We start from the raw sequence: 9,998 nt of genomic DNA, 5'->3' as shown, positions 1-9,998 counted from the left end.
ATTTGTTCTGTCAAAAATGTTATCTAGTCTTACCATGACACTCGACTTTCGTAGGTCATTAAAACAATCATTGGTCATTGTTTTATAAGAAACTAAATGTTTTGCAACCAAGGACTGATATCTAAAATAGAATTTTGTGAGAGCTTTTTAAGCTTTTTCCTCATACCGCTGATTCAGGAGTCTGTTACACAGATGTTTATGGCGTTCAAGGTAATCAGATTAGTTAGTACTTCTCTATCGTAGCGAATCAGTTGTGAAATATGAACACCATATGCAGGAGATGAAGGGATTGCAGCATAGAGAAGGAAAATGTATGATATTAAAATTAAAGTCGTCTTTTTTATCATAAATCATAAATGACCACTGTTGTCTAATTCGAGATGTAGGTCCAAAATGATGTAGAACAGTCTGTTTCTGTAGTCTCCCTTATCTCGAGCTCTGGTGGATATATTAACGGTAATCATTTACCAAAAGAAGGATTGTTGATGGACAATACATCATCAATATATTTGTATGTAAAGTTAAAGGATTTAACATCTTTTAAATTTTCATTCTTTACGTGGTTCTGAAGAAATTCGGTTGGAATGCCAACTTGTCGTTGAAAAAAGCTCCTCCTAATGTGTCAAATATGTGATCAATGAGGAAAGTAAGCATATCGCAAACCAGATTTTTTGTGTAGCACACTTTGCCCTTCTGCAATGTTTTCGAAAAAAATTGGAACCAAGAACAACATAATTTTTGGAAACAGCAAAAGATTTACGAATACATCCTTTCATAAAATATTTCAATTTATCATGTGGTAACGTAGTGTAAAGAGTTGAGAAGTCAAAAGTTTGGAGGGAACTAATTTCCGAAAAGCTGCGGGATTTTAGGTTTTGAAGTAAATTTTTAGAATTTTTTAAGTATCCACATATAATTAACACCTCTATGTGGCTAGGTGGTATTGCAATAACTTATTGAACTAAGAACATAATGAAGTACAATTATATAAATAAATACATGATTTACTATTATTAATTACTTCTGGTCGGGAAATGAAGAGTACAAGTGCAAAAGGTAGAAACTGAATTTTGGCAAAAATAAACAGGTTTTGCATTAAAGTTTAGAAACAAATCGTGATGCCTTCACTTACTTCAGGCAAGAATTAATCTTCATTAGTTCAGTAGTTATAGTAAAATAAAAAAAAAAAAAAAAAAAAAAAAAAAAAAAAAAAAAAAAAAAAACCAAACAAAACAAAACAAAACAACAATAAATAAATAAATAAATAAATAAATAACATTCTTTTTTCTCACTGCATTAAAAAAAAATAAAGGTGCCTTACAGTTGTCAATGCAATGCCATGGAGAATCTTTTTTTCATGTTCAAATTAAAATAAAAAAAATTTGAGTAAATTATGAATGTACCAGTTTGTCATTATAGAAAAGCAGAAACATCTTATATAATACATACATTGGTCGTATCTGTGTAATGATTGGTTAAACCGCGACTTATGTAAATACTTAGGCAATCTACTGAATTTGTGTCAAGAGACTGGCCATTGAGAAACAAGGCAGATTATACGATTGTGTGGCACAGAGAAAATTTTCTATATTCCGATGAAATGATAAGCTCATCATGAATAACTGGGAATTTACGAAATGGATTACTCAAAACATATTTTCAATATTATCTAATAAATCAACTAAATCAGGAACAGATCAAAGTTAGTTTCATGGTTTACAGTCCTTTATATTCATTATTCTTACAAGTTCATTATATTAAAACCAAGATTCATTTAAAAAAAAGACACATCTGTTGTGAACATTTTTTGGAAACAAAATTTTGCATTTGCCACACACTGACTGGATTATTTCCATTAACACCCTCAGTATGTGCTGATTTTGAATGGACGCTAAATATTATGCTATCATACAAACATATAATTCCAACAATACTGGCAGTACAGTTTAAGAAATTTCAAATGTCAATAATTTTTTAGGTGTCAACCTCTTATAATCTGCACAATTTGTTTGCGTTTATTCTTCAAACACATTTAGAATCTTACAGTATATTTTTATCATGATTGACCGGATTTTTTTTTATTGATATCTAAGCTGGCTATAGACAGAATAAAGCAAGCCTGAATAACCAATAACGTTTGCTCAATGTCCTTAATCACGCACTGACATATGCATTCGGGTAAACGCTGTCATTTTCTATGGTCTATTTTATAAAGATAGTCGCATGATAAATAGTTCTCAGTCACACTTTCATTTTGTGCCACCGAACATTATATATAACGTAACCGCTTCGATTTGACAAGATACTATTGCGTGGTTGCATGTTGCTCAGAGATTAATAAAGGGTACCATTATTCTAGCGGAAATCAAACGAATGTAACAGACATATACAACAAAGAATATAAAATAACCAAAAATATTACGTAACAAAAGCAACAAAAGTAAATGGGCATCTCGGACCCAGCTAAATACTGGAAGCATTGACCAGGTGCATCTGTACGATAATAGTCCTCTGACTATCTTGACAATGCCGCTGAGTTGCTTTATACGTATTATTTTGGTTATTATATCTCCCTTTCTCCATTGGTTTTCATCTCTTAGCCTGACATGTAAAAAAGGGGTCATGACGAAATAACCGAACTAATAAACTCTTGGCTATAGTCAAAAGGAATGGTCAAAACAGAAAACACGTATAACAAATTGCATTATCAAGTAAAAAGCGACAAAAAAACTGAAACGAAACCGCAGCAATGGTCCAGACTTAGTTCAGGTATTTCTGATGATGTAGGCGGGGTAAAACCAAGTTTTATTGCGCGCTAAACATCCGCTTCAATGACTATAAATTATCTCTAGTACATTTTAACACAAACGAGAAGAATAAAATTGTCACCTGCTAAAAAATCGGTAAAATCATTAGTCACAACAATACTGAACAATAAATAAGTGAAAATAAAGGAATTCAATGCAATTACAACTAGATCTAATTGGTACACACAGGTAACATGATGTTTTTCCAACTCTCCATTGTCACATGAGCGTTAAAAATCAGTTTCTACGGTTCAATGTTTTTTTCCAATTTTTTTGACTTTATAAAATAAATTTCACCGTTGGCAATCTTGAACTGGTGGCCGTGCTTTAAATTTCAATATGGCCAATAGGAAGTCCTTGTGGTGACCAATAGTTTAAAACCAAATATGAACCTTCTACGAGTTTTTTTGTGATTTTATTTTTATTAATTGATCCGAAATAAAGAACAATGTTTAGCTAGATCCTTTAATCTGATTTTCCGTTATATAGATGAAGTGTTATCGTCAAACAATCCTAGTTTCGGGGATTTGATACATCGCATCTACCCCAAAGAATTTGAAATAAAGGATACTACAGACACTATGAAGTCAGCCTCATATCTTGAGCTACACTTAGAGATCGATGGTAAAAGAAAACTATTGACCAAACTTCACGACAACCGTGATGACTTTTCATTCAGAATTGTCAACTTTCCTTTCATCTGTGGCAACATCCCTTCAACACCTGTGTATGGACTTTTCATATCACAACTCATACGGTCAGAGTTTGCCGTAAATTTGCACACTATTCGTATCGCGCTAGACTTCTTACAATTAGACTTTTGGAACAGGGTTATGTTGCTATAAGATTGAAGTCATCACTACAGAAGTTAAATGGTCGTCATCATGAACTCGTGAATTGTTGCGATGTATCCATCTGCACCATGAAAACTGATTTATTCTACGTATTATTTTTTTTCTTTCCTCTTTCGTCTACCCGGACTTGACCTTTTATGTGTTTCTAGAAAAGCAGAGGACGCTTACCCTACCGGTGCACCTGGTCCATGCTCCCAGTATTTAGTGTAGTCCGAGTTGCTCATTTGTCTGTTTTCCATGTCTGGTCTTTGTCCCTGGATTACATTCTTTTGATTTCCGCTAGAATCTTGGTTCCCTTGATTACTCTTTGTAAAAGTTTTGATGGTGGTCGTTTCCCCTGGCGGTAATGTCTGAAATTTCAAAACTCTTGGCACTTTGGCACATAGTGCCCCATTTTTGTGCCAAGATTAGTTGTATTCTATTCAACCGTTTCAGAAGAGTTCTACAGACAAGACGAGCATTTGACGAAAGAAGAATAAAGAAGAAGTAAAAACAATAGTATATTCCTGAACTTCGTTGGGGAAGATAACAATAAAGTATATCCAAGAAGACTCCAAACTCAAGTTGAGTTCAAGATAAAAATAATGATGTACAAGCAAAACACTACAGGAAATAAATGTATTGACATTATGAAAAATCATTCATTAAATAATTGTTTGTCAGGAACAGAACATTTCTCAATAAGATCTTATCAGAAATATTTTTTAGGCTGCGGATGAGACGCATCTTTTTATAACCTTGGTCCAAAACTTGGTCTATGAGGCAATGATTCAGAATAGTTGCTACTAGCTCTGGAATACCTTAACAATGAGAAAGAGAGAGTTATATATAACATCACGATGCAGGGAAGATGTGTATATGCGGTACGAGAATATGAATATTGCGAATTCTTTGGTTTAGCTTGGTGAATTTTCATGTTAAACACAAATACCGTTTATTCAGACTTACTACAACCATTGACGTATCATTTAAGATTGGTTAATGCACTATTTCATTTGTTTCGTGTACCGACACTTTTACCAATGACAAACTGTGTCGCTATAAACATCGAACACATATGTTCAATTCCGATGGTTTTCCTTTAAGTTACAATACGACTGATATGTCAAGTTATTAAATAAATGGGATGGTTATATAAAATAAATGAGTACTTAACATTTGTTGGAATTATATGAATATATTTTGAATAAATACAAAATAGTCATAAAATAATCCAAATTGGAATTTGTACTTGAAACAGTGAAGAAATTGCACGTTAAAATCTTATCAAAAATCGATTTTTTTCTTAATCTGTAGAATATCGGAAAATATTTCAGAAAGCGCATTTCCATTTTTTTTTTAACTTTCTAACTGAACAATATCGATACGTCAACTTTTATTTCGGACTGTCAAAATTTGAAAAAAATTCTGCCGCGATATTTTTTTAGCAATATTTATTAAATCTCGCATGAGCATGATAAGAGCTGATCTAATGTGTAATGCTTCATAGGTATTACGAAAAACAAGTATAACACATATTATTCTTTAAATAGTTTCATAATTGGGTCGTCTTTACTGTTTCAACAATCGCAAGTTTTAGGTAGCAAATAAGCTTTTGTTTTGCTATCAAAGTTTTATATCTGATCTTTCAATCTTATTAGAATTGCAGCTAATTGTATAAGCATACATTTCTCTAAATAATAACATAATGTCCTTTAATTTAGTAAAGCTCTTGCAACAAAAAGTTGTGCGTAAAAGTCATTTTAATTTCGACATTTGTTAATTTTCCTGTTTGCAGACGATACGTACAGAAAAATGACATTTGAAAAGAAATATGATTTTTATCATGTTAAATTATGACAACTAGATATTTGCATTTTACCAATTGGTAAAAAGAAATGGTAATGCTTCGATAAGTATTGGATTTTTTTTCAAATACCGAACAAGAAAATTGCTACTTTATTTGTAGTCGCAAAAATTGTCGGTATAGACTGCAGATACTGGCCATAAGTTTCAAAACTTAACAAAGGTAAAAAAAGATTCATTTTTAAATTGGCTAACGATAAATTATTCTTTTATCTATAATTGTATTTTACTTTGTTGTCTATATATAGATCGTCTTTGTTTTCACGTTTTTGCCCTGTATGTGGATTTTGAAATCTCTGAATTTTCCATCTGTTTGAATGTATCAGTATTGTTGCCGATATTTATTCATGAATTAGATAATGACAATTTCAAAAGATTTTTTGTCCCATCTTATCCCCCCATCATTTTGCAAATGAGATACATAGTAATGGAGGCGTGTGTCCTTCCGTCCGTACTTTTTTCAATGTGCTATGCTGTCCGTCTTTTTTGTACCGTAGAGAGATACCCTTCTCTTATTCGTGTTCACTCTTCCTATACCACAGAATTAGTATTTTATAAAACGTTCACAGAATTTTTATGAAATATTGACAATGCCCCCTCTATTTCATATCTGAAAGGTTTTATGATCATAGAGTACCCATCTTATACCAAGATACCCTTCTTCCTTGGGGTACTACTCCAACACCACTGAGTGAAATTCGATGAAAGTTCATATAGCATTAATTATAGGTATGCACTTCGTTTTTTAGAGAATGATCTAAATGATTGTTTGTGGTTTGGACTTAGCACTGGATGGTGTACCTTGGACCTTTTTTCATGAATATGAGGTAAACATCTATTATTTGCAAACCTTCCTGTATCATTGAATGTGGTATAATGTAACATTCAAAAAATATATTACATAATCTTAAATAGAGATTTGTTTGAAACCAATTTAGAAGTTTTACATTGCAATCATTGGCACATAAGTATTAAAATTTTTTATATTATGTTTCGATTAGATTAATGAGCAAACTGAACAAAATGGATACAATCTTGATGTGTATTGGATATATATACTTGAATGTTTTTGTGTGTACCCGCTCGTAATTCAAAGATCAGCAAGATCAATCATATGCCTTAGATACTGCAAAAGGATTAGATCTCGTGATGATCCAATTAGATTATGATTCATTATTGCGTTTTATACAACCGATACATGTATATCATACGCAAATAGAATGAAATGCCATTCCTACTCCAATATAGCCAGACAACAGTTACCTGTTGGACTTTTTTTCCTAAACGGAAATAAATAAATCAACCATTATTATGCAATGATTAAGTATTGCTCCATTCATATCGAAACATAATTTGTTAAAAAAATTATGAAAATCTACCTCCGCTAATGGCGATTTACTTTAAATCGTAAATGATATTGAATACCAATTTTTATTATTCATGTTGTGATGATACTATAGAAATTAATGGTATTTTGTATTTTGTACCGGGTGAGCTCGCTAGGGCGAACCCTGATATTAACCGTGATGAAGTCACTATCTTAAACAAAACGTCATTTATTTCTTTTAATTTGCTATTTGTAAAAGAAAATGATACCCATGAACTGAAATATGTTAAAAGTATTGCCCAAAAGCATTAATTAGGTAGGGACTATATTATTGTAATACTGTCCATTCAAAATACAGTACGTGCGTCAGCTGATGAAGCTATGTATCAGTGGAAGGTTGGCATGCCACACGATGAATCTGTTTTGCATTTTTATCAGGTTTATTTTAAAGATTATATGAATTCCACAATGGTGGGTTACGATTTTGCCCTGTAAATAAATAAAATGCTATTATTTTTACAATAAAACTTCTGTAGTGATTGATTCAATCTTGTAGCAACATAACCCTGTTCCAGAAGCCTAATTGTAAGAAGTCGAACGCGATACAAAAAGTCTGCATGGTAACGACAAGCTCTGGCATAACATATGAGTTGTAAAATGAAAACTTCATACGCAGGTGCTGAAAGGATGTTGCCACAGATGATAGAAAAGTTGACAATACGAAATGTAATGTCATCGCAGTTATCAAATTATATATACATATACTCTCCCCCCCAAAAAAGAAAAGCAAAATGTTAAAGAATAAAACTTATATCGAATTTTCAACATCCTTTTAAATACAAGAGAGAACACCAAATTACACAGATATTTGGTGTTCTAGTTATTCATACTTTTTTATTCAAATGTCAAAATTTACTAATTCAAGTCCATAGCGTTCAGATGACATTACTATAAAGATCATTATCAACAAGTGATAGCCAACGTTCTGCGCGAATTAGAATCACATCAGGAGTCAAAGAGCGGTCGTTGACAACAACAGAAACAACATCTAATGTCCAAGTACGAATATCGGCACAGACAATACAGTCAGAAACCGTCTACGTGAAAATGGCTTACGTGCCATGCGTCCTTATTTTGGTACAGTACTGAATCGGTAGCATGGACTTGTAAGGGACCGATGGTACAACAGAGTAAGGCGCTAGGACCTGCAAAATTGGACGTGAGTCTAGTATAGCGATGAATGAAGATTCATGGTACAGAAAAGAAATGGCAAGTATCTTGTTAACAGACGCCGAATGAGGAGTTCTTAAGAAATTGCGTCCTTGAGGTCAACAATGTCGGCGGAGGAAGTGTGATGATATGGGGTGCCATATCCTATGCTAACAAAACTAAGCTAGTGTACTTCCTTGGCAACCTTAACGCCGTCCGGTACAGATATCAGGTCTTGACACCGCACATGCTTCCTGCAATGAACCTCTGTAGAGAATTGTTTCAGCAGGACAACGCTCGCCTTCCCACAGTTTGTGCTACTGTTTTTTTTCTAACCAATCATTACGTAATAGTGCTCACGTGGCCGTCTAAATCATCAGATGTGAACCTAATAGAAATTTTGTTGACTGATTTGATCGACGTCATCAACCAGATCCGTAATCTCTGCAAGCTCTTCGTCAAGAACAGGGTAAGAATAGACTGTATTCATCGTTTGATCCTGTCTATCACGAGAAGGGTCCGTGCTATTTAAACAGGTAAATGGTGGACACAATAAATAATGAAATTTGAGGTGACATCATTTTGAACGGTGTAAAACTTGCATTGGTAATCTTTTACATTTTAATCGATTCAAGGTCTGAACAACCCAAGTGCGCAAGATGATGCTTATTGTTGTATTAAAATAATGTTGAAAACTATGAAGTAAATTTTATTTTTGTTCATATGCTGCGTTACTTTTTTGGGAGAGTAAATATAAATTTGTTTGTAAATTGTTAAACGATCAATATATAAAGTACTGCCGTATAGTGTATGTCTTCACATGAAGGAAATATTTCAGGTGTTATAGCTTCCCCCGGGTCATTCTATATTACGCATGATATTAACAGCTAAGCGGGCAACTCCTGAGAATCTATAAACGGTTATCTTACCAATGCAAAAGATTCCTGCTCAAAATGACGGTTCGTCGTTCATTGGTTTTGTGTATTTTGAATTTTGTTGGTTTTTGTTGGTGATTTAGTTTTGTCTAAGTAACTTTCAATCTAATCTGGACGCCTAATATATCGTTTTCTTTTCCTTTTACAGAAATTTTACAGATATTTTATGTATTTTATTGTGCAATTTTTTGTTAATTTCTTCTTTATCAATTGTTAGCACTGTCTTGTAAATTAGTGCAATACTTCGTAAACAGGTTGGTAATATGTCTTGAGTACAGCTCATGCTTGGTGTAATCGATGACGCCATATGAACAGAAACTTTAAGCCAGCAGAGTAATACGTGGTATATTTGAAAACGACTATCTCGAAAAAAGTCTTAAAATTGAGAATAATATGAGTAAGTTAATGGAACGCTTATGAACGATATTTATGTGTTATTAGTTTCTCATTCCTTTATACTTTTAAGTAGCACTCCAGATAAGAATCATGCAAAATGTGATACATGGTTGGAAAGCCTACATATTTTTATTTTTGATATTTTGATTAAAATACTTTAATGAACAGAAATTAACATTTGGTTTTTCATAAAACCTGTGCTCATAGGAGATAAAAATTGTATAGAATGCACTGTATAATTCAAAATTAAGGGAGATAACTCTGTGAATGACACTCAGGTCTCACTCACCACTTCCGGGTCAAATGGCCACCCCCTATGTAGTACCAAAAACACACTGAACCTAGACATATGCATTGTAAGTGCATTATTTGTGTGTATTATGATTAAAAGTAGTCAAAATAAAGCTGAGAATGTGTACTTTAAAATCATATATGTAATTAACTACAAAAGTGTATGAATATTGTTTACATGTGTGAGTAATATGCCTCCATGCTGTCAGTTAGCAGAACAGGTAAAAATGTGGATTTTTAGTATTATTTATTCAAGTAAATTTTGTGAAGAATTTCTGCTATCATCGTACCATTAGCATAATGATTTTGGAAGCCTTATTTTCCAAGCTTCGCA

The sequence above is a fragment of the Perna viridis genome, chromosome 7 (assembly GCF_037379345.1).
Source record: "Perna viridis isolate PV_CMFRI_1.1 ecotype Kerala chromosome 7, ASM3737934v1, whole genome shotgun sequence".
Taxonomy (NCBI): domain Eukaryota; kingdom Metazoa; phylum Mollusca; class Bivalvia; order Mytilida; family Mytilidae; genus Perna; species Perna viridis.
The sequence above is the reverse complement of the archived record's forward strand: the minus strand, read 5'-3'. Positions refer to the sequence as shown.